Source organism: Eurytemora carolleeae, unplaced genomic scaffold (genome assembly GCF_000591075.1).
Source record: "Eurytemora carolleeae unplaced genomic scaffold, Eaff_2.0 scaffold1717, whole genome shotgun sequence".
NCBI lineage: Eukaryota > Metazoa > Arthropoda > Copepoda > Calanoida > Temoridae > Eurytemora > Eurytemora carolleeae.
In genome coordinates, this window is record NW_019397677.1 from 21,443 (window position 1) to 42,128 (window position 20,686).

The 20,686-nt window shown below is 33.2% G+C and overlaps 1 protein-coding gene across 1 annotated transcript in view; it reads right to left on the minus strand.

The window, feature by feature from the left end:
* LOC111715451 (centaurin-gamma-1A) overlaps positions 1-20,686 on the minus strand; it is a 48,829-nt gene that overhangs the window by 21,289 nt on the left and 6,854 nt on the right. The window lies entirely within an intron of this gene.

Below are 20,686 nucleotides of genomic sequence, written 5' to 3' on the forward strand. Positions count from 1 at the left end.
GGGGGGGGGGGGGGGGCACAAAACTTATTTTAATAATGACAACTGCAAAAATCAAGATATTATAACAAGAAAGAGGGGAAAAAATATTGAGTTATACTTTAATTTTTATCAAAAGTTAGTATTAAAAAAATATATCAAAAGAATAAATGCAACTCGAGCAAAGACTCTTATCATTCTTTCCTTCGATAAAATGTTTAATTAGCAAACATTAAATTATCATTTGTCAGAAACAAAAATAAAATAAGTTTAAAACCTCAAATTTAAAAGATAAAACGAATTTTGAAGCTCAAAATGTCAAAATCTCTTAAATAATTTTGGTTATTTTTTCCATGGCTTCAATCCTTTGTAATGTACTAGCTTGGGGAAACCAGCGCTGCCCAGGCTACTAAAAGTTATTTTCGCCGTTTACCTGCACTTGAACTATTTTACCGGAAAACTAAATTTTCGCTATTAAAGTCGACCCACTCAAGTTATAATCTCAAAACCAAGCTAAGGACATTCCTGTGAGTTTCTTGAGTTCCCCCAATCAAAATTTGAGGCAAATCGGTCCAAGGGTTCTTGAGTTATGCTCGAACAAACAAACAGACACCCAGACTTACAACTTTATATATACATAGATAAGTCATTGTATGCTTAAAAAGTCTCTCTTAACTAATTTAAAGGTGGAAATAATCAAAAAACAATTAATTATCTTAGATCGCTTGTCATGCCAGGGTTTATAAGAAAACAAGTTTATCAAAACTGGGACTGCTTACTCTCGTTTAAAAATATTTTTGCATGAAATTGAACTGCATACGAGTATTGATAAATTGATAAATAATTGTTTATATTTGCATTTACATTTAAGCACTTCAAGATGTTTTATCTAAGGCCAGATCTCAAAATCGTGATAATTCAAAATTAAACCAGAAAATTGTCTTTCAACTTCAAACCCCCCCCCCCCTTCCACACACTTCTGTCTGCTAAGACTGAAAGCCCCATTTCCCTTTCATGTATGTCTAAACAAAACAAGAAAAGAAGGAAGGATGATAGAGCTTGTTAAGCTTACTTTGCGTCAAATAGAGTGTTTATAAATAGTTGGTTCAGATAATCATGAGAATCAAAACAGAAATAAATTGAGCAAAATAATCTTTGTCAATGAGAAACAAATGAAGATTTAAAAATAGCCAACCCATATTTAACATATAAACCTGGGACTGTCTAATTAAGTGACTCTCCATTTAAAAAGATACACTCCGATTCACAACAATACCCTTGAAACCTTAATCTAATCAATACATGTAGAAGATATGTGTTTTCTGGCTCGAAAGCTGTTCAATTCTGACCATTTCTCCGTTGTTTCTGAGCAATATTTGCGCAATTCACTTTTTTAAAGAAATCACATTTGAACAAAAACCAATTTTCTAACACGAAAACACTGATTGTTAATTAATATCTTGCACATAAAAAATCAATGAAATATTCTGGTCATAGGAAACTTTTATGTGAATTATCAAAATTTTCAAAATTCAATTTTAACCTCCTCTGATACAAAACGAAAACTGATGCATCTATTCCTGTTTACAAATTCCGCCCAGAGATAATTGGTTTCAATATGTACGCAACTGCAATTAACTTTCCTTGCATTATAACCTTTCAGAAATATATTTTTCTGAAAAAAAATTTGAGAAATAATTTTTTTAACTTCCCAAAATCATGAATTTTCTCAAAACTCAAAGTGATAAGTTTCAAACTTGAACTTACTGCATTAATGTCATAAGTCATAAAAATTGAGATGACTGATTGATTGCTAACTTGAGGGTGAAGTTCTCATACCAAGTATCATAAAACACCTTCATAGTCTATGGCCAAAGTCCTTTCATCTCTAAAATGGTGTCCTCCATTTTAAACATTCAAACTTGCCACAGATATAAAATAATTTAGTTTAGATTTAAATTAATGAAATAAAACATTTCTTTCATACTTCTAGTAAAATTGGATGTTACATCAAATAGTTGTCAAGTACAATAGATGGCAACGTAGAATTTGTACACTCTCAGTACAGCTGTATTCTTACGTCACAAGTGTCAACAGTTTATAGTGATTATAAAGTGTTTATATTATTATTATTATTATTATGAAATAATTGCAATTTTGTGTTCTTTATTTTCTGTTTTTACACTTTATCTTATCTTGGAAAACATGTCAACTAAAGTGAGAAAATTTCGTTTTCCTTGTCATATTTGACACTTATGACGTGTATAATTAATTCATTTCTCTGTTGCCACCTATTGTACTTGATAATCTATTTACAAATTATAACTTTTATTGGGACACCGTTGATATATTTCTTACACAATTTTACACGTATTTTTTATCTTATATTCGTGTTCCAATATTTTTCATGATTTTTACAATTACACACACTCTGGCCCACAGCAAGTACATGTACGGTTTCCGATACGCAATTATTAATGCGTAATTGTTAGTTTCTAAAACCGCATTCTCAGGCCCGACGTTAAAAAAGAGTATTAACAATTTTTTAACAATTAGATTTATGCTTTAAACATTTCAAGTTAAAATGTAGAGTAAGACCATTGAGGGGAAAGAAAGGGGGTGGGGTAAATGAAAATGTTACAATTACAGCTTCCAAAGGGTCCTTGCAGTCTTGAAATCTATATCCTATACTACTGGGCAGGAAGCTTAAAGTATATGCCCAGGGCTGGACAATTCTTAAACCTTTCAGTTGAAATAGGTTTCTCAAGTTTCAGCCCCCACCCCCTACTCNCTGTTGTATTTACACCCCTATATTGAGGGAGGAAGGGGGGCTGTTGTATCTACACCCCTGTATTGAGGGAGGAAGGGGGGCTGTTGTATCTACACCCCTGTATTGACGGAGGAAGGGGAGCTGTTGTATCTACACCCCTGTATTGAGGGAGGAAGGGGGCTGTTGTATCTACACCCCAGTATTGAATTCTACTCCGTATTTACTAGTTGAATAAAAATCGTGCCTAGTTTAGTCTTGAAGGACAAAGGAAATATAGAATTAGGTTTTAATCAACTTATATCCAAACCAAATAATAATGTTAATAAGACAAGGAAAAAAACTGGAATTAGTATACAAGGAAAATAAAAAAGAACAAATGAATCTATGGGGGGGGGGGGGTCGGAGTTTTTTTCAGGGATTTTGGGGAGAAAATTGAAGACTGTAAATGACAATTTTTCCAACCTTTAATGCCCAAATTTCTTTTCCAATTTGAGTCTTCAAATTCAAAACCTTAACTTTTTTATTTTTTTTCCCATTTTTTTCAATTTTAGGATTTTTATACTTAATCTTTGTGTTGCTGAAATCTTGATTTCGGTTTTTATCGCTTTAATTGGAAGAATTCAATTTGAGTTTAAGCATCAAACAGTATTGAAAAAAAATTGCCATTAAAACAATACCCAATAATATACAATCCTGACAGAACATTAGAAACCCTACCTAATAATATACAACCCTGACAGAAAATTGGAAACCCTACCCAATAATATACAACTCTGACAGAAAATTGGAAACCCTACCCAATGATATACAACCCTGACAGAAAATTAGAAACCCTACCCAATGATATACAACCCTGACAGAAAATTAGAAACCCTACCCAATAATAAACAACCCAGAAATAAAATTAGAAACCCTACCCAATAATAAACAACCCTGACAGAAAATTAGAAACCCTACCCAATAATAAACAACCCTGACAGAAAATTAGAAACCCTACCCAATAATGAACAATCCTGAAAGAAAATTAGAAACCCTACCCAATAATATACAACCCTGAAAAAAAATTAGAAACCCTACCCAATAATAAACAACCCTGACAGAAAATTAGAAACCCTACCCAATAATAAACAACCCTGAAAGAAAATTAGAAACCCTACCCAATAATATACAACCCTGACAGAAAATTAGAAACTCTACCAAATAATATACAACCCTGACAGAAAATTAGAAACCCTACTCAATAATAAACAACCCTGAAAGAAAATTAGAAACCCTACCCCATGATATACAACCCTGACAGAAAATTAGAAACCATGCCCAATAATATACAACCCTGACAGAAAATGGTTGTACATCGAATTCCTGGATGATGTATAGGGGTAGACCTAAACATATTTTGCAAAATTATCCATGCCAAATATTGGCCAATACCAATACCGGTATTGCAAAAACAAGCTGTCACACTGTGGCTAAATTTTAACAGTTAACCATTCAATATAGGGGAGGGGGGAGGGGGGGGCACTAAAAAATCACTTTGAATTTTTTTCTTTATTATTATTTGAGATAATAATTTGATAATGATTTCTGACAGTAATAGGTTGTTAAATGCATTTAATAGTTTCAATTTAAGTCTGTCATCTAATTTGCTGTATGTGCATTAGATTATTAATTGCAGTTTTGTAGATTGCATTTTTCAGAAGGCTTATTAGATATATCAAGCGTGTAAAATTTATAATACTGTATTTATTGAATTCAGCATCTATCTTTTATCTATATACTTTGCTTGTCTGTCTGCCTGCCTGTTTGACTGTTTGTATCCAATAAACGTCAAAAACGTCTGAACCGATCGGGTCCAAATTTTGTGTGGGACCTCACAGGACCCCAGGGAAGGTTTATGAATGATAAAAATTCGATTGTCAATAAATTTTGAAAATCCACGAAATGTTTCGAAAAAATCCCGGATTTTTTTTTTGTTTGTTTTTGTTTTACAATGTATACAAAGAGAAAATGTTCACAATTGAAATAGAAGCCTAGTATAGATTTATTTTGCTAAAAAGACATGACCCCCCCCCCCCGGGAGTCAGGGAACCATTGATGTGTCATAAATGGAATCCTTTGAAGCTGTCGTAAGTATACAGAGGTGGTGGCGACCCAGACCTTAAATTAGGCCGATTAAGGCCAAAAATCATGCAATAAAATGATAACACGGCCCACAGTGCATAGCTGTGGGGAAGGGCAAGCAAGGTTTAAAACACTGGTTTATCCAGATAAACGTATTCCTCGTATAGCTGAGTTTTTAGCATCTTAAAAATGGGTTTACAACATTTTGATAGGATACAAAACAACTTAAAAACGTCTGTTGAAGGCCTAACACATCCTTAAAAGCTTTGTCTGATCCAGTGATTAATAAAATATCATAATTTGTCTTGCTAAAATAAATATTTTTTTTGTGGTTTCACTTATCTTGCGTATTTCTGTTACAGAAACAATAATTCTAATAAGTAAATAATAAAAGCTAGAACAAAACGATTATTGATCAGACATTCCCTTTATTTCTAAAGCGGAGGTCACTTGAAATTACACCAACAGGCCCTTTAAGGCCGAACAGCGCCTTTTCTAATTTCCAATGAGAAAATACATGTTTTTTTAATTTCCAACCACTTATGGTTAGTGAAGGCTAATCAATGAATGAGAAGAGGATAGTTTACATAGATTGAAGAGATAATTAAGGCGTGCGTCAAAAACAAGAAAAAATGTTTTAAAGGAACTGCTAACGTTTTTCAAGTGACCCCAAGTTAGCAAAATTTTATGAAATTTAAACATTCATTGTCAAATCGTTTTAAATTTTTAAATCGGTTTAAAAAGTTCAACAGGGAGTTATAAAAAAACATTTATTAGGATTATTCTAAAAAATAAAATATTTTTAAAATACGTGATCATTTCATACAGCTGAAGTATATAAAATTTTAACAAATTGTTGGAATTATTTTATAATAAATCAGAAGTTTTTCTCTTCATACAATATTTGAGTAAGGTGCCCCCCCCCCTTCATCATTATCCCACTATCATCAGCATAAAGCCCTTCCCACGCCCCCCCCCCTTGCTTCCTCCTATCAGGAAATTATGACAAAAAATGGGAAATGTGATTATAATATTTGACGATTTTTCAGTACGTGCAAAGAAATATTGCCCTTTGCAAAATAAGTATTAATGTACTTAGAAATAAAAATATTATAAATGTGCTTAAAACATATAGGTAAAGAAATGAAGGATTAATCAACAACTTTTTAAGAATGATATAACTACATATTAAATATAAAAATATGGAAATAGATAAATAGATGCGTAAATAGAAAAAGATAGATTTTTAGACAGATATAAAAATGGAATTAAAAGGACAGATAGATCAATAGATAGAAAGGAAGTATTGGGAGCCCACTGGTTTAAAATAAGAATTTAATTTAATTGATAGAAATAAAATAAATAGATAGAAGGATAGAGATGGATAGATAGATATATAGATAGATAGATAGGAAGGATGGGAGCAGGATGTAAAAATAAAGACCTTCTCAAGAGCACTGGTTTAGAATAAGAATTTCATGGTTTCTTGCCTAGCATGCTTCATTATAATATATAATATGCTTGATAAATAGGGTAAACAGTACACAGGACATTATTTAGCATGGACTTCAATACTATTGAGTACACACTAATCAGAACATTATTTAGATATGACTTCAACACTATAAAATACACACTACGCAGGACATTATTTAGATAGGACTTCAATACTATTGAGTACACACTACACAGGACATTATTTAGATAGGACTTCATTATTATTGAGTACACACTACACAGGACATTATTTAGATAGGATTTTAATACTATTAAGTATGCAATACACAGGACATTATTTAGATAGGACTTCAATCCTATTGAGTACACAGTACACAGGACATTATTTAGATAGGACTTCAATACTATTCAGTACACACTAAACAGGACAATATTTAGATAGGACTTCAACACTATAAAATACACACTAAACAGGACAATATTTAGATAGGACTTCAATACTATTGAGTACACAGTACACAGGACATTATTTAGATAGGACTTTAATACTATTGAATACACAGTACACAGGACAATATCTAGATAGGACTTCAATACTATTGAGTACACAGTAAACAGGACATTATTTAGATAGGACTTTAATACTATTGAATAGACAATACACAGGACATTATTTAGATTTTAGATAGGACTTCAACACTATAAAATACACACTAAACAGGACATTATTTAGATAGGACTTTAATACTATTGAGTACACAGTACACAGGACATTATTTAGATAGGACTTCAATACTATTGAGTACACAACCAGATTTAAGCTTTTGAAAGCAAATTTCATTCATACTCACTAAAAACTACTTAAGTGCTGTATAATTTTCTTTTTTTACAAATGCATGATTGTCATTCATAAGTTTTCAAATATAATCAAAAGTACTTATTTTTTTTTAGATCATTTGCCTTACTGATAATCATTAAAAATAATTGATTTTGATTCAGTATATATATATTTAAGAATTACCTCTTCCTTCTGAGGGTGGGGGGAAGGGGTGGGGTAATGATATTTATAGTATTAGTGGGGGAAATATTAGACTTCTCCCTTTTTGATACAATAATTTATTCAGCAATAAAACTCCTAAAATCATTCCTTTCATACTCCATTTAAATGATTTTAAAAAAGGGGGTGGGGGGATTTATGCCGTGTCGCCTAGTTGAGCTTTTGGACCCCATCCCCCTGATAAAAGGACCCCTTCCTTGATTTTAATATTCCAGCTTAGGTTAGGCTAATATAGATAGATAATAATGGGAGGATGCTCTTTTTCATAAGGAATATGAGGGGGGGGGGGGTTACGGTACATAAGAATTGTTGCAAAATATACACCCCGGTAATGTTGTGTACATTCCATCATAAGTACATCCAAGGTACTAATGCAAGGAAAGTTATTTCAGAGGTGTACGCATTTTTTGTACTGCAGTGTACTGTCTTTGGGCGGAAAAGTACACACAAGACGGATGTCGAAGCCTGACATGGAATCCATTTTCACAAAAATAATCTATGAAATATTCTGGTCTTAGGAAGCTATTATGTGAATTTTTAAAATTATCAAAACTAAATGTTTTTATACTCCTCGGATACTAAACAAACACTGATGCATTTATTCTTGTTTACACATTCCGCCCAGAGAGAACTGGTTTCAGTATGTACGCACTATGCAGAGTATACGCGACTGCAATTAACTTTCCTTGCATTAGTACCTTGAGTACATCAATCATAGCTGAAAATATCTGGTTTATTTCTCCCTAGTTTACACTGCACCGATTTGTAAACATTCATCGTTGTGTAATCAAAGCAAAAAATCTGCTGATAGAGTTATGCAAAATCTATGCAAATTTTAAGCAAATTAGACAAAAAACAGAGAAAGCTTAAATTCCACATGATACCTTGCCCAATCTTAAAACATAATTTTGTTAACATTTTATTATATTATTTCTAAAAGCTCAATGATATTTTAATTCACTCGAAGTGGTTTGTTAAAGATTTAAAATAAATATTTACAAATTCAAACTTATTAAACTTAATTCCCTACAAGCTATAAACTAATCCATATAATAATAATATTCTACTCCCTACAGACCACAGACTTTACTCCCTACAGACCACAGACTTTACTCCCTACAGTTCACAAATTTTACTCCCTACAATCAACAAATTCTACTCCCTACAGACCACAGACTTTACTCCCTACAGTTCACAGACTTTACTCCCTACAGACCATATACTTTACTCCCTACAGACAACAGACTTTACTCCCTACAGACCACAAACTTTACTCCCTACAATCAACAAATTCTACTCCATACAGTCTACAAACTCTACTCCCTACAGTCCATTAGATTCTACTCCCTACAATCCATTAAATTATACTGCCTATAGTCCGTAAACTATACTCCCTACAATCTATAGACTTTACTACCTACAATCCATTATATTCTACTCCCTACAATCCATTACATTCTACTACCTACAATCCATTAAATTCTACTACCTACAATCAATTATATTTTACTACCTACAATCCATTACATTCTACTACCTACAATCCATTACATTCTACTACCTACAATCCATTACATTCTACTCCCTACAATCCATTACATTATACTCCCTACAATCCATAGACTTTACTCCCTACAATCCATTACATTCTACTCCCTACAATCCATTACATTCTACTACCTACAATCCATTACATTCTACTCCCTACAATCCATTACATTCTACTCCCTACAATCCACAGACTCTACTCCCTTCAATCCATTAAATTATACTCCCTACAATCCATTACATTCTGCTCCCTACAATCCATAGACGTTACTCCCTACAATCCCTTACATTCTACTCCCTACAATACTAATTTTCTAATCCCTACACGAACTCCCATTTTGTCAGCATGTTTGTTTTTGTTTCGAGTTAAAGATAGAAAGATGATTGATCACTGTCACATTCTTAGCATAGGGGCGCTATACTAGATAAGAAAAGGATGGAGGGTGGGGGGTCAAATTAATTTCAGTACCAAGATCTAATTAATTAATAATGACGAAAAACTTAAATATGGGGGATAAGTTAGGTTGGATGATTCTAATCAAAGGAGCATGAAGACTGATATCACTTTACAAAAATGCAAATTGGAAAAAATAATTGAAATCATCGTTTAGGTCCAATCTTTAGTAAGTCACGAGAGCACTTTGATTAAGGCATTTCAGGGGCTAATATTTGAGAGTATGGGATGGGGGGAACCAACTATAGGTCGACCACATACCGAGTCCCAGGTCCATAAAATCAACCAACTATAGGTCGACCACATACTGAATCCCAGGTCCATAAAATCAACCAACTATAGGTCGATTGATCACATTCCGAATCCCAGGTCCATAAAATCAACCATCTATAGCTTGAAAAAGTTTGGTTTTTCTAAGTTGCTCTGGGGCAAAGAATTCCAATAAAACTGCACTGTTTGGTTTCAATTGCTTTGAACTGCATATAAATGTTAATTAACTGCAATACTACCGAGTTCACAAGCAATGTTAATTACTTCATAATTACAGTTTAATTACTCTACTCTGAAATCTGTAATTGATAAGATAGGAGAGATTCCAAGCATACTCCCTACAATCCATTACATTATACTCCCTACAATCCATAGACTTTACTCCCTACAATCCATTACATTCTACTACCTACAATCCATTACATTCTACTCCCTACAATCCATTACATTCTACTCCCTACAATCCATAGACTTTACTCCCTACAATCCATTACATTCTACTCCCTACAATCCATTACATTCTACTACCTACAATCCATTACATTCACCCCACGATATAAGAACAAGTTCTGTTTTTGTATTATCTCCATGATGGATAATTATCTAACACCAACGTCACGTCTCTACTTTCAAAATTTCAAACAACTAAATATTTTCAGCGTTTAACAAATTCAAATAAGAAAACTTTGAACTCCAAAAAAAATAAAACAGAATTAGTTATAACTGTATATTTGATATTCCATTTTAATGGTTATACAAAATATCATAAAGAAATAAACAAAACAATTTTTCAACATTTTATGTACATCTTTATCCAAAACTCAAAATTATACATTAAACACCCATTTAACTTTATAAGTTTATTTACAACACTTTGTATTCTGGCAACATACTCATAACAATTTTTAAAAGTCGTCTTCCTGATCCATTATTTCATTGTTTTATAAAACCCACCGTATGAAGAAATCAATGTATGTTGTACGTTTTTTTGGTTGTCAAGTATATCCCTTAAAGAAAAGAAAATGGAGAAACTGTCCGGGGTGATTTTAACGACTTCCTCGAATAGAACAATAAAAAAGGTTTTTAAGAACTCGACAAAACTCCAAATACGGTTAATTTTGACATCTTTAGGGGGCGAAAGACATTCCGCCCCCACCCCCCTGCAGTGTTTCCCCATCTCATAAACCAATCTATTGTTTTCTTAAAACAGAAAATATTTAGAAGATGAGTTGAAAAAGAAACTTAAAAAGTCACTATTTTCCCCTAACATTCCCCCAAAAGAATGCATGTTTGTTTAAGAGAGAGGGAACTATCTTTGCTTTTCCCCTGTTTGAAAGATTTACAGCTAAAAATCACAAAATCCACGTCATTATTTTATTAATCTTGTTTTTCTATAATTTAACACTAGATGTTTGTTTAAATGTTTGAAATTCATTTCTATCCTTGTCTTATTTTTCTTTATGTATATTTATCTCTATCTTATCTCTGTGTGTCTATCCTTGTCTAATTTTTCTTTATGTATACTTATCTCTATCTTATCTCTGTGTGTCTATCCTTGTCTTATTTTTCTTCATGTATATTTATTTCTATCTTGTCTCTGTGTGTCTATCTTTAGTGTTTCTATTCATGTCTTTTTATATGTCCACTGGTATATATTTCTGTCAGTCTATCAAATATATTTCTGTCAGTCTATCAATCTGTATGTCTGCATATTTATCTGTCATATATCTGTCTCTAAGTATCTGTCTATCTATCTGTCTATCTGTCTATCTATCTGTCTATCTATCTGTCTGTCTATCTATCTGTATATCTATCTATCTGTCTATCTATCTATATGTCTATATATCTGTCTGTCTATCTGTCTATCTATCTGTCTATTCTGTCTATCTATCTGTCTATCTATCTGTCTATCTATCTGTCTATCTGTCTATCTGTCTATCTATCTATCTATCTATCTATCTATCTATCTGTCTGTCTATCATCTGTCTATCTATCTATCTATCTATCTGTCTATCTATCTGTCTATCTATCTGTTTATCTATCTGTCTATCTATTTATCTATCGGTCTATCTATCTGTCTATTTATCTGTCTATTCTGTCTATCTATCTGTCTATCTATCTGTCTATCTGTCTATCTGTCTATCTATCTGTCTATCTGTCTATCTGTCTATCTATCTATCTATCTATATATCTGTCAATCTATCTGTCTATCTTTTTATCTATATATCTATCCGACCTTCTAACTGATTGCTACTTCTGTCTACAAAGATTCAACTTTACAACACATAAAACTCTAAAAACTTTCATCTGTATTTTATTCCAGGAACATACCTGCAAAATAAAATAAATTATTGAAAAATAAAACTTTATTTCAAAACAAAAACATTAAAAAAACATCAGTGGTGCATACATTTTGCAGTTTAGGGGCGCCCTAGACCAAAAAGGGTGGATATCTCCCCCCCCCCCCTCCTCCTGTAGTCTCTATCCCTATTTATATTGGCTGCGGAAGGATATTTTGAAGTTCTACAAAAAGGTGCAAATTCCAACATTTTGCACAAAAACAGTTTTAACCTCGGGTTTTTCTCCACATCTTGTTGAAAGATAGGATATGCAAATTTTTACACGTGATTGGAAACTTTCGAAGTTAGTAAGTGTTCATTAAAACCAATAAATACAATCTAAATTTTCTAATGTAGACGTTAATTTTTGTACTAGCCTGACAGAATTAGAAAACGTCAACGATCAAGATAAATAACAATAGGGATTTTTTTAGAAAACATTATTTGTCAAATGTAGTATTTTAAAATACTTTAATTTAATTTAACAAAAACAAGATTTTCCAGGTCGTGAATATTAACTTTCTTTAAAATTTCACACATTGCAAGGATAAGTTCATACAGTACATTTCACACATTGCATGGGTAAGTTCATACAGTACATTTCACACATAACACGGATAAGTTCATACAGTACATTTCACACCTTACACGGATAAGTTCATACAGTACATTTCACACCTTACACGGATAAGTTCATACAGTACATTTCACACCTTACACGGATAAATTCATACAGTACATTTCACACCCTGCATGAATAAGTTCATACAGTACATTTCACACCCTGCATGAATAAGTTCATACAATACATTTCACACGTTGCGCGGATAAGTTCATACAGTACATTTCACACCTTGCATGGATAAATTCATACAGTACATTTCACAATTTTCACGGATAAGTTCATACAATACATTTCACACCTTGCGCGGATAAGTTCATACAGTACATTTCACACCTTGCATGGATAAATTCATACAGTACATTTCACAATTTTCACGGATAAGTTCATACAATACATTTCACACCTTGCAAGGATAAGTTCATATAGTACATTTCACACATTCCAAGGATAAGTTCATACAGTACATTTCACACCCTGCACGGATAAGTTCATACAGTACATTTCACACCTTGCACAGATAAGTTCATTCAGTACATTTCACACCTTGCACAGATAAGTTCATACAGTACATTTAAGACCTTCCACAGATAAGTTCATATAGTACATTTCACACCTTCCACGGATAAGTTTAAGTACATTTCACACCTTACACGCTCTTATCTACATATATATGATTTCGTAATTAGTGTAGATTTTTGAAACAAACTCCCCCTGTAGTAAACTTCTGAATGATTGTAGATATTGAAACTAACTTCCCCTGTAGTAAACTTCTAAATGATTGTAGATGTTGTAACTAACTCCCCCTGTAATAAACTTCTGAATGATTATAGATGTTGAAACTAACTCCCCCTGTAGTGAACTTCTGAATGATTTTAGATGTTGAAACTAACACCCCCTGTAATAAACTTCTGAATGATTGTAGATGTTGAAACTAACTCCCCCTGTATTAAACATCTGAATGATTTAGACGTTGAAACTAACTCCCCCTGTAATAAGCTTCTGAATGATTGTAGATGTTGAAACTAACTTCCCCTGTAGTAAACTTCTGAATGAATGTAGATATTGAAACAAACTCCCCCTGTAGTAAACTTCTGAATGATTGTAGATGTTGAAACTAACTCCCCCTGTAGTAAACTTCTGAATGAATGTTGATATTGAAACTAACTCCCCCTGTAGTAAACTTCTGAATGAATGTAGATATTGAAACTTACTCCCCCTGTAGTAAACTTCTGAATGATTGTGGATATTGAAACTAACTCCCCCTGTAGTAAACTTTTGAATGAATGTAGATATTGAAACTAACTCCCCCTGTAATAAACTTCTGAATGAATGTAGATATTGAAACTAACTCCCCCTGTAGTAAACTTCTGAATGATTGTAGATGTTGAAACTAACTCCCCCTGTAGTAAACTTCTGAATGAATGTAGTTATTGAAACTTACTCCCCCTGTAGTAAACTTCTGAATGATTGTAGATGTTGAAACTATCTCCCCCTGTAGTAAAGTAAGATGGGATTAATAAAAGTCAATTAGCAGTGTCTAGTTTCTAATTAAATTCGCTAAGCTTTCATTGCAAATATGCAAATTTATGTTTTTGAACTTTAAACTAGAGATATATATATGTTCATCCCTCTCCCCCCCCCCTTTGCCATAAAAGAATTGAGGACAATGGGGGGTGCGGGTGGGGGGTAAATAAGCTTGAGATAAACGAAATCACAAAAAGAAAAGGGGAAATATGATATAAAAAAAGAAACAAAAAATGCGTGAAAAATTTAACACTAGTTGAGAAACCAAATCGATAGAAAGAAAAATAGAAAGTTTAAAAACTAATTTAAATAAGATTTTGAATGGAATACCAACTCAATAGTAAATAATACACCCCTTGAAATTTCACCTCTACTCGGAATTAGAAATGGGCATTGTGGTTTTTTTGTTGAGTAACGTTCGAGATTTTTTCATTTTTTTTCAAATTTTTACTTTCTACAGTGGGACTCATAAAACTTTGGATTAGAGACACAACTGTTAGGCTCCAGGTATGATATAAAATATTCCAATGATAATGAAACACTGTAATTGTGCAGTGTACACAGACCCATTCTACTTTATTTGATTTTCAAGCTAATGGTAAAACTATTTTTTTTTGAACAAATACACATAATATTACTTAAATGTTGTTTTGGAGCAACAAAACGATTCCTTTCTGAACGTTTCCTCTCAAATTGTACCTACACAAAACGCTTCCTTCCACAAAACAATAAATAAGGAAACGTTTTGTGTAGGAAACGTTTTGTGCGGAAACATTCAGTAAGGAAACGTTCAGTAAGTAAATGTTCAGTATGAAAACGTTTAGTAAGGAAACGTTCAGTAAGTAAATGTTCGGTAAGGAAACGTTCAGCATGAAAACGTTCAGTAAGGAAACGTTCAGTAACAAAATGTTCGGTAAGGAAACTTTCAGCAAGGAAACTTTTAGTAAGGAAACGTTCTGAAAACATTTTGCACAATATATAAAAGCAAAACTTTGATCAAAATATGTCCCATGCATCTCAGATTCTTATAGATCTTCTTAAAAGTATAATGTCCGAATAAAAAACGACACCCCTCTCCTCCCTACTCTTGTACCATGGATAATTGTGTTATTTGTTAGGTTTATTGAGAAACCAGGAGGATACCCATCCCTACTCTTGTACCATGGATAATTGTGTTATTTGTTAGGTTTATTGAGAAACCAGGAGGATACCCATCCCTACTCTTGTACCGTGGATAATTGTGTTATTTGTTAGGTTTATTGAGAAACACCCATATATGGGACTGTGACTGATACTAAACATTCTCTAATCGATGTGTTTATACATCTTGACTCAAGATATATAAACAAAACACAAATTTGCACAAGCATGAAATAGACATGACCCAGAACACATTGATTTGGATGCGGATCCGGATCCTAGTTTCGTCTTGTAAAAAACGGATCCGGATCCTAGATTCGTCATGTAAAAAACGGATCCGGATCCTAGATTCGTCATGTAAAAAATGGATCCGGATCCTAGTTTAGTCTTGTAAAAAACGGATCCGGATCCTAGATTCGTCATGTAAAAAACGGATCCGGATCCTAGATTCGTCTTGTAAAAATCGGATACGGATCCTTTCCTAGATTCATTTTGTAAAAAACGGATCAGGATCCTTTCCTAGATTCGTTTTGTAAAAAACGGATCCGGATCCTAGATCCGACCTACGGTAAAATATGGATCCGGATCATGAATATTTAATCTCATAAAAGTTGACATTTCACTAATTGTCTTGACAGTAAAATTTACTCTGTTAACAGTTTTTTTTTATAACATTTTACTTATTAGTTTTTAGATTGAAAATTTTACAATAAGTAACCACCAAAACCTATTTTGCTTCCAACCAGTTAGTTTGAAAGAAACTAATTACTCGCCTAAAACTCTAATTTTCCTTTCACTTTCTTTTATCCTACTGATTTTGTATTCCTTTGATATTTAAACTAAAAAGTCAAAGTCATTCACATCAAGCAGTAAACGATTTAAATAACAACGATTTCACTACCAGTATAATAAGAAACAGGAAAACCGGGTTTGAGGCGAGTAATCATCTCTTTAATAAACAAAAGATATCTTGTGCATTCCATGAGATAGTAATATATACGTTGTTATTTATTAAACTGCCTCCAGCATAACTTTGGTCATTCATATTATCTTTAATCTGACAACAGATCTATGGATATACCAGGCACTGTGTACAAAATTTAAAGATGGCCAGACCCCCCCCCCCTTTTACATAGTCCCTCCATTTTCATGGGGATGCGGGGGGGAGCAGAAAAAGGGTTTTCCTTGAGTGTTTATCAGGAGTTAAAACCTCGAAAAAAAATATATTCTGCTCCGCGCGAATTGGAAGAGGGAGATTAAGGAAAATAAAGCTATTTAAAACTTTAAAATAAAAAAAATTAAAAAGTGAAAAGTAAATTTTTCCTATTTCGACATGAGCCGATTATTGAAAATTAGTATATTTGCCGTGTAAAGATAAATATCAACATAAATATATTATCGGATGTTTTCCATATATTATGTTTTCTTCAATAAAAACAAGAAACAAAATTATTTTGTTATTGCAAACATCAAAAACATTTGTACTACAGAATTAAAACAATAAACACAGTGGTAGAGGTTTACAAGGTAACGTCGTGAATCGGAATTGAAATTATGTCTACACTTCCTTTAAAAAATACATTTTTGAGAGATAAACATAATTTTTGACGGCCCTATTTTAGAGAAGCATTGTTAGTCAAAAGCAAAATTGAAAAGTAGAAAGCCCCCCCCACATCCAAATAAAATCGTTAAAATCAAATTTGATTTGCTGGATCTTGAACACAAAGCATCAATATCTAAATATATAAATAAATTGTCATCTTGTAACGAATATCATTGTTGAAAAGACAGATTTTAGTAAAATTTAAATAAATACATCTAAAAACTTATGGATGAGGTCAAATGAGGTCACTGCCTCATGACTTGGAATCAATAGAATCACTGAATGTTATCTTTATCAGATATGCGGCTAAAAGTTTTAAATAAAAAATTCATGAACACAACAAAATCAATTTAATTTTTTTTAAATAATAACACACCCCTTAATAATAAAGATAATGGGAGAGAGGCAAAATTAACATTTGCAAGAATTTCATTTTCGTAGATTTAAAATATTTTTGTTCAAATTAATCATTTAGTCGTAAGAGTTAATAAAGAAAGATTTTTTGTAAATCTTACGAATTTTAAACTTCCATCAACTATATATCTGTATATCTATCTACCAATCTATCTATCTACTGTTATCTATCTATCTATTTATCTAACTATGTTTTTCTATCTATGTATCTGTTTATCTGTTTATCTATGTTGTTTATTTAACAAAATCATGGTTCTTTGTAACTTGTCAACACGAGTATGGAGTACTATACACGAGTATTCGGAGATCTTTTAAACATTTACATCTTTAGACAGTGACATAGATAGATAGATAGATAGATAGACAGACAGACAGATGACATATGGATGGAATAGACAGACATAGAGTCAAATGGACGGATGAACATACAGAAATATTGAGACAGATGAATGGAAATATGAAAAAACAAACAAACAGACAGACAAACAGATGGATGAAAAGACGAGTAGACAGACAGATAGATTGACAGATGGATGAATGGAAAAATATACAGATAGACAGCTAGATAGACAGATAAATTGACAGACATATGGAAAGATGGAAGAAGACCAACAGACAGATAGATAGATGGATAAATGGACAAATAGACAGACAGACAAATAGGTAGATGGAAAAATTGACCGACAGACAGATAGACAGACAGACAGATAGACAGGTAGACAGATAGACAGGCGGACAGACAGATGTATGTATGTATGTAAGTTTCCTAAAGAGAAGATAAGATCATTTGACGTGAAGATGCTAGTTTACAACGGCCACCAAGGAACAGGGTGGCAAATATCAACGTTTTTTTCTAAATAAACCTGACAACTACTCCCCCCCAAAAACAAATATTCCTTGTAATATTATCGTTCCATTTAGCAACTAGAAATTGAAAACAAATATTCCAATGAAAAGGGAGGTGTAAGAATAACACTTAAACCAGCTAAAATCTAAGAATTATTCTAACGAATTTCTGGTCGCTTGTGCCCCGAACCCCTACGAAGAAAGAGAACTATATATTGGTCATATTTCACGAGAAGTCGGATTTCACGGATCCCTAAATTGGAAGTTATTGGAACCTTACAGGAATCAATATAGAATAGGGACCGAGAGGCGGGGTTATAAATCTTATAGTAATCTACAGATTTCGCTCAATTAGTTATGGACTTTGGGGATTAACGTTCATATTTTGTAAAAATGAGAAAAAAAGTATCCCCCCCACCCTCCATCATGCGGAACAAATGACATGCTGCCCACAATTTGACAAATTTGATCAAACATTTTCACCCAAAATCTCTCATTCCATCCCCCCTGGATCAGTGAATTCTAGACAAATTCATGTATACGCCCCTGGATCCATTGGAGAACAGAACTAGTTCAGGAGTAATAATTGGTCTGATCATAATTCATAAACCCCTTGACCGACTGGCCTCTAATTCTAATTGTGAAACTTGATAGAACCACAGAAAGATTTTATCTTGGTTAAAATATTCCAAGTTGGGTGGGTTGAGAAAAGCTGGGTTCCCAAGCTAGTATGTCAAGTATAACCCTGGGTTCCCAAGCTAGTGTGTCAAGTATAACCCTGGGTTCCCAAGCTAGTATATCAAGTATAACCCTGGGTTCCCAAGCTAGTGTGTCAAGTATAACCCTGGGTTCCCAAGCTAGTATGTCAAGTATAACCCTGGGTTCCCAAGCTAGTATGTCAAGTTTAACCCTGGGTTCCCAAGCTAGTATGTCAAGTATAACCCTGGGTTCCCAAGCTAGTTTGTCAAGTATAACCCCAGTGGATAAAGATAATAAAAGTTCAATATAAAGCCTTCTACCAGGAGTGAGGTGTGGAATATTTAATTTCACTACTCCCAAAATGGATGATCGGACAGACGGACGGATGGACGAACATCTAAACGGACGGACAAACAGATGAATGGACAGACGAACAGATCAATGGTCGGACGAACAGATCACTGGACCAACGGACGGCAAAACCGATGAACGGACGAAGGACAAACAGATCACGGGACCGACAGACAGACGAACAGATGAACGAACGGACAAACGGACGGTCGGACGAACGGACTATGATTTCACAATCGGGCTGAATGACGTAGATCTGTCTGACGTATTTGAATACGATTAACTTCTAAACTAATTATTCAGTTTATCAACGAATATTCAAGATGCAAATATTCAAGGAATCTAGCATATTGAAATGTATGATGTCAAGATAAAAAGATCGTAAAGTAACTGTTCAAATCTGTGATGCTGCCGTTTTAACTTCGAGAGGTCTTTATTGTCTGTATTTTAACTTTAAGAGGTCTTTATTGTCTGTATTTTAACTTTAAGAGGTCTATATTGTCTGTGTTTTAACTTCAAGAGGTCTATATTGTCTGTGTTTTAACTTCAAGGGGTCTATATTGTCTGAGTTTTAAATTTAAGAGGCCTATATTGTCTGTGTTTTAAATTTAAGAGGTCTATATTGTCTGTGTTTTAACTTTAAGAGATCTTCAGTGTCTCTGCGTTTCAAGGGTCTCTACTGTGTGTTTTAACTTCAAAGGCTCTCTATTGTCTGTGTTTTAACATTACAGGTATTTTTTGTCTGTTTTTCGACTTCCAGCGGTCTCTTGTGTGTGTGTCTTAACTTCAAGAGGTCTCTACTGTCTTTGTTTCAATTTCAAGAGGTCTGTTGTCTGTTTTTCAACTTCAAGCGGTCTCTATTGTCTGTGTTTCATCTTCAATAGGTCTATATAGTCTGTGTTTCAACTTCAAGAGGTATCCATTGTCTGTGTTTCAACTTCAAGAGAGCTCTTCTGTCTATGTGTTAATTCAGGAGGTCTTTATTGTCTGTGTTTTAAATTAAAAAAGTCTCAATTCTCTGTGTTTTAACTTCAAATAGTATCTTTTGTCTATAAAGGGTCTCTTTTTTCTGTGTTTCGATTAGAATATCAACTTCAAGATATCTCTACAGTCGTCTCTAGTTTCTATATTGTCTATTTTGTCTATGTTCGATCCCAAGAGGTGTCTGTGTTTCACACTAATGCTAACTGTATTTAGACAGTAAGAGGTCTCTATAGTCTCTGTTTCTAACTCAAAAGGTCTCTATAGTCTGTGTTCCTAACTCAAAAGGTCTCTTTAGTCTGTGTTCCTAACTCAAAGGGTCTCTATAGTCTGTGGTTCACACTAATACTAACTGTATTCAGACTGTAGAGGTCACTATAGTCTGTGTTCCTAACTCAAAAAGTTCTATAGTCTGTATTTCCCACTATTACAAACTGTACCCACTAAAAATACATATTTAACTATATGCTAATTCATTCATACTCATCCACGCATCAATGCAAATTAAAC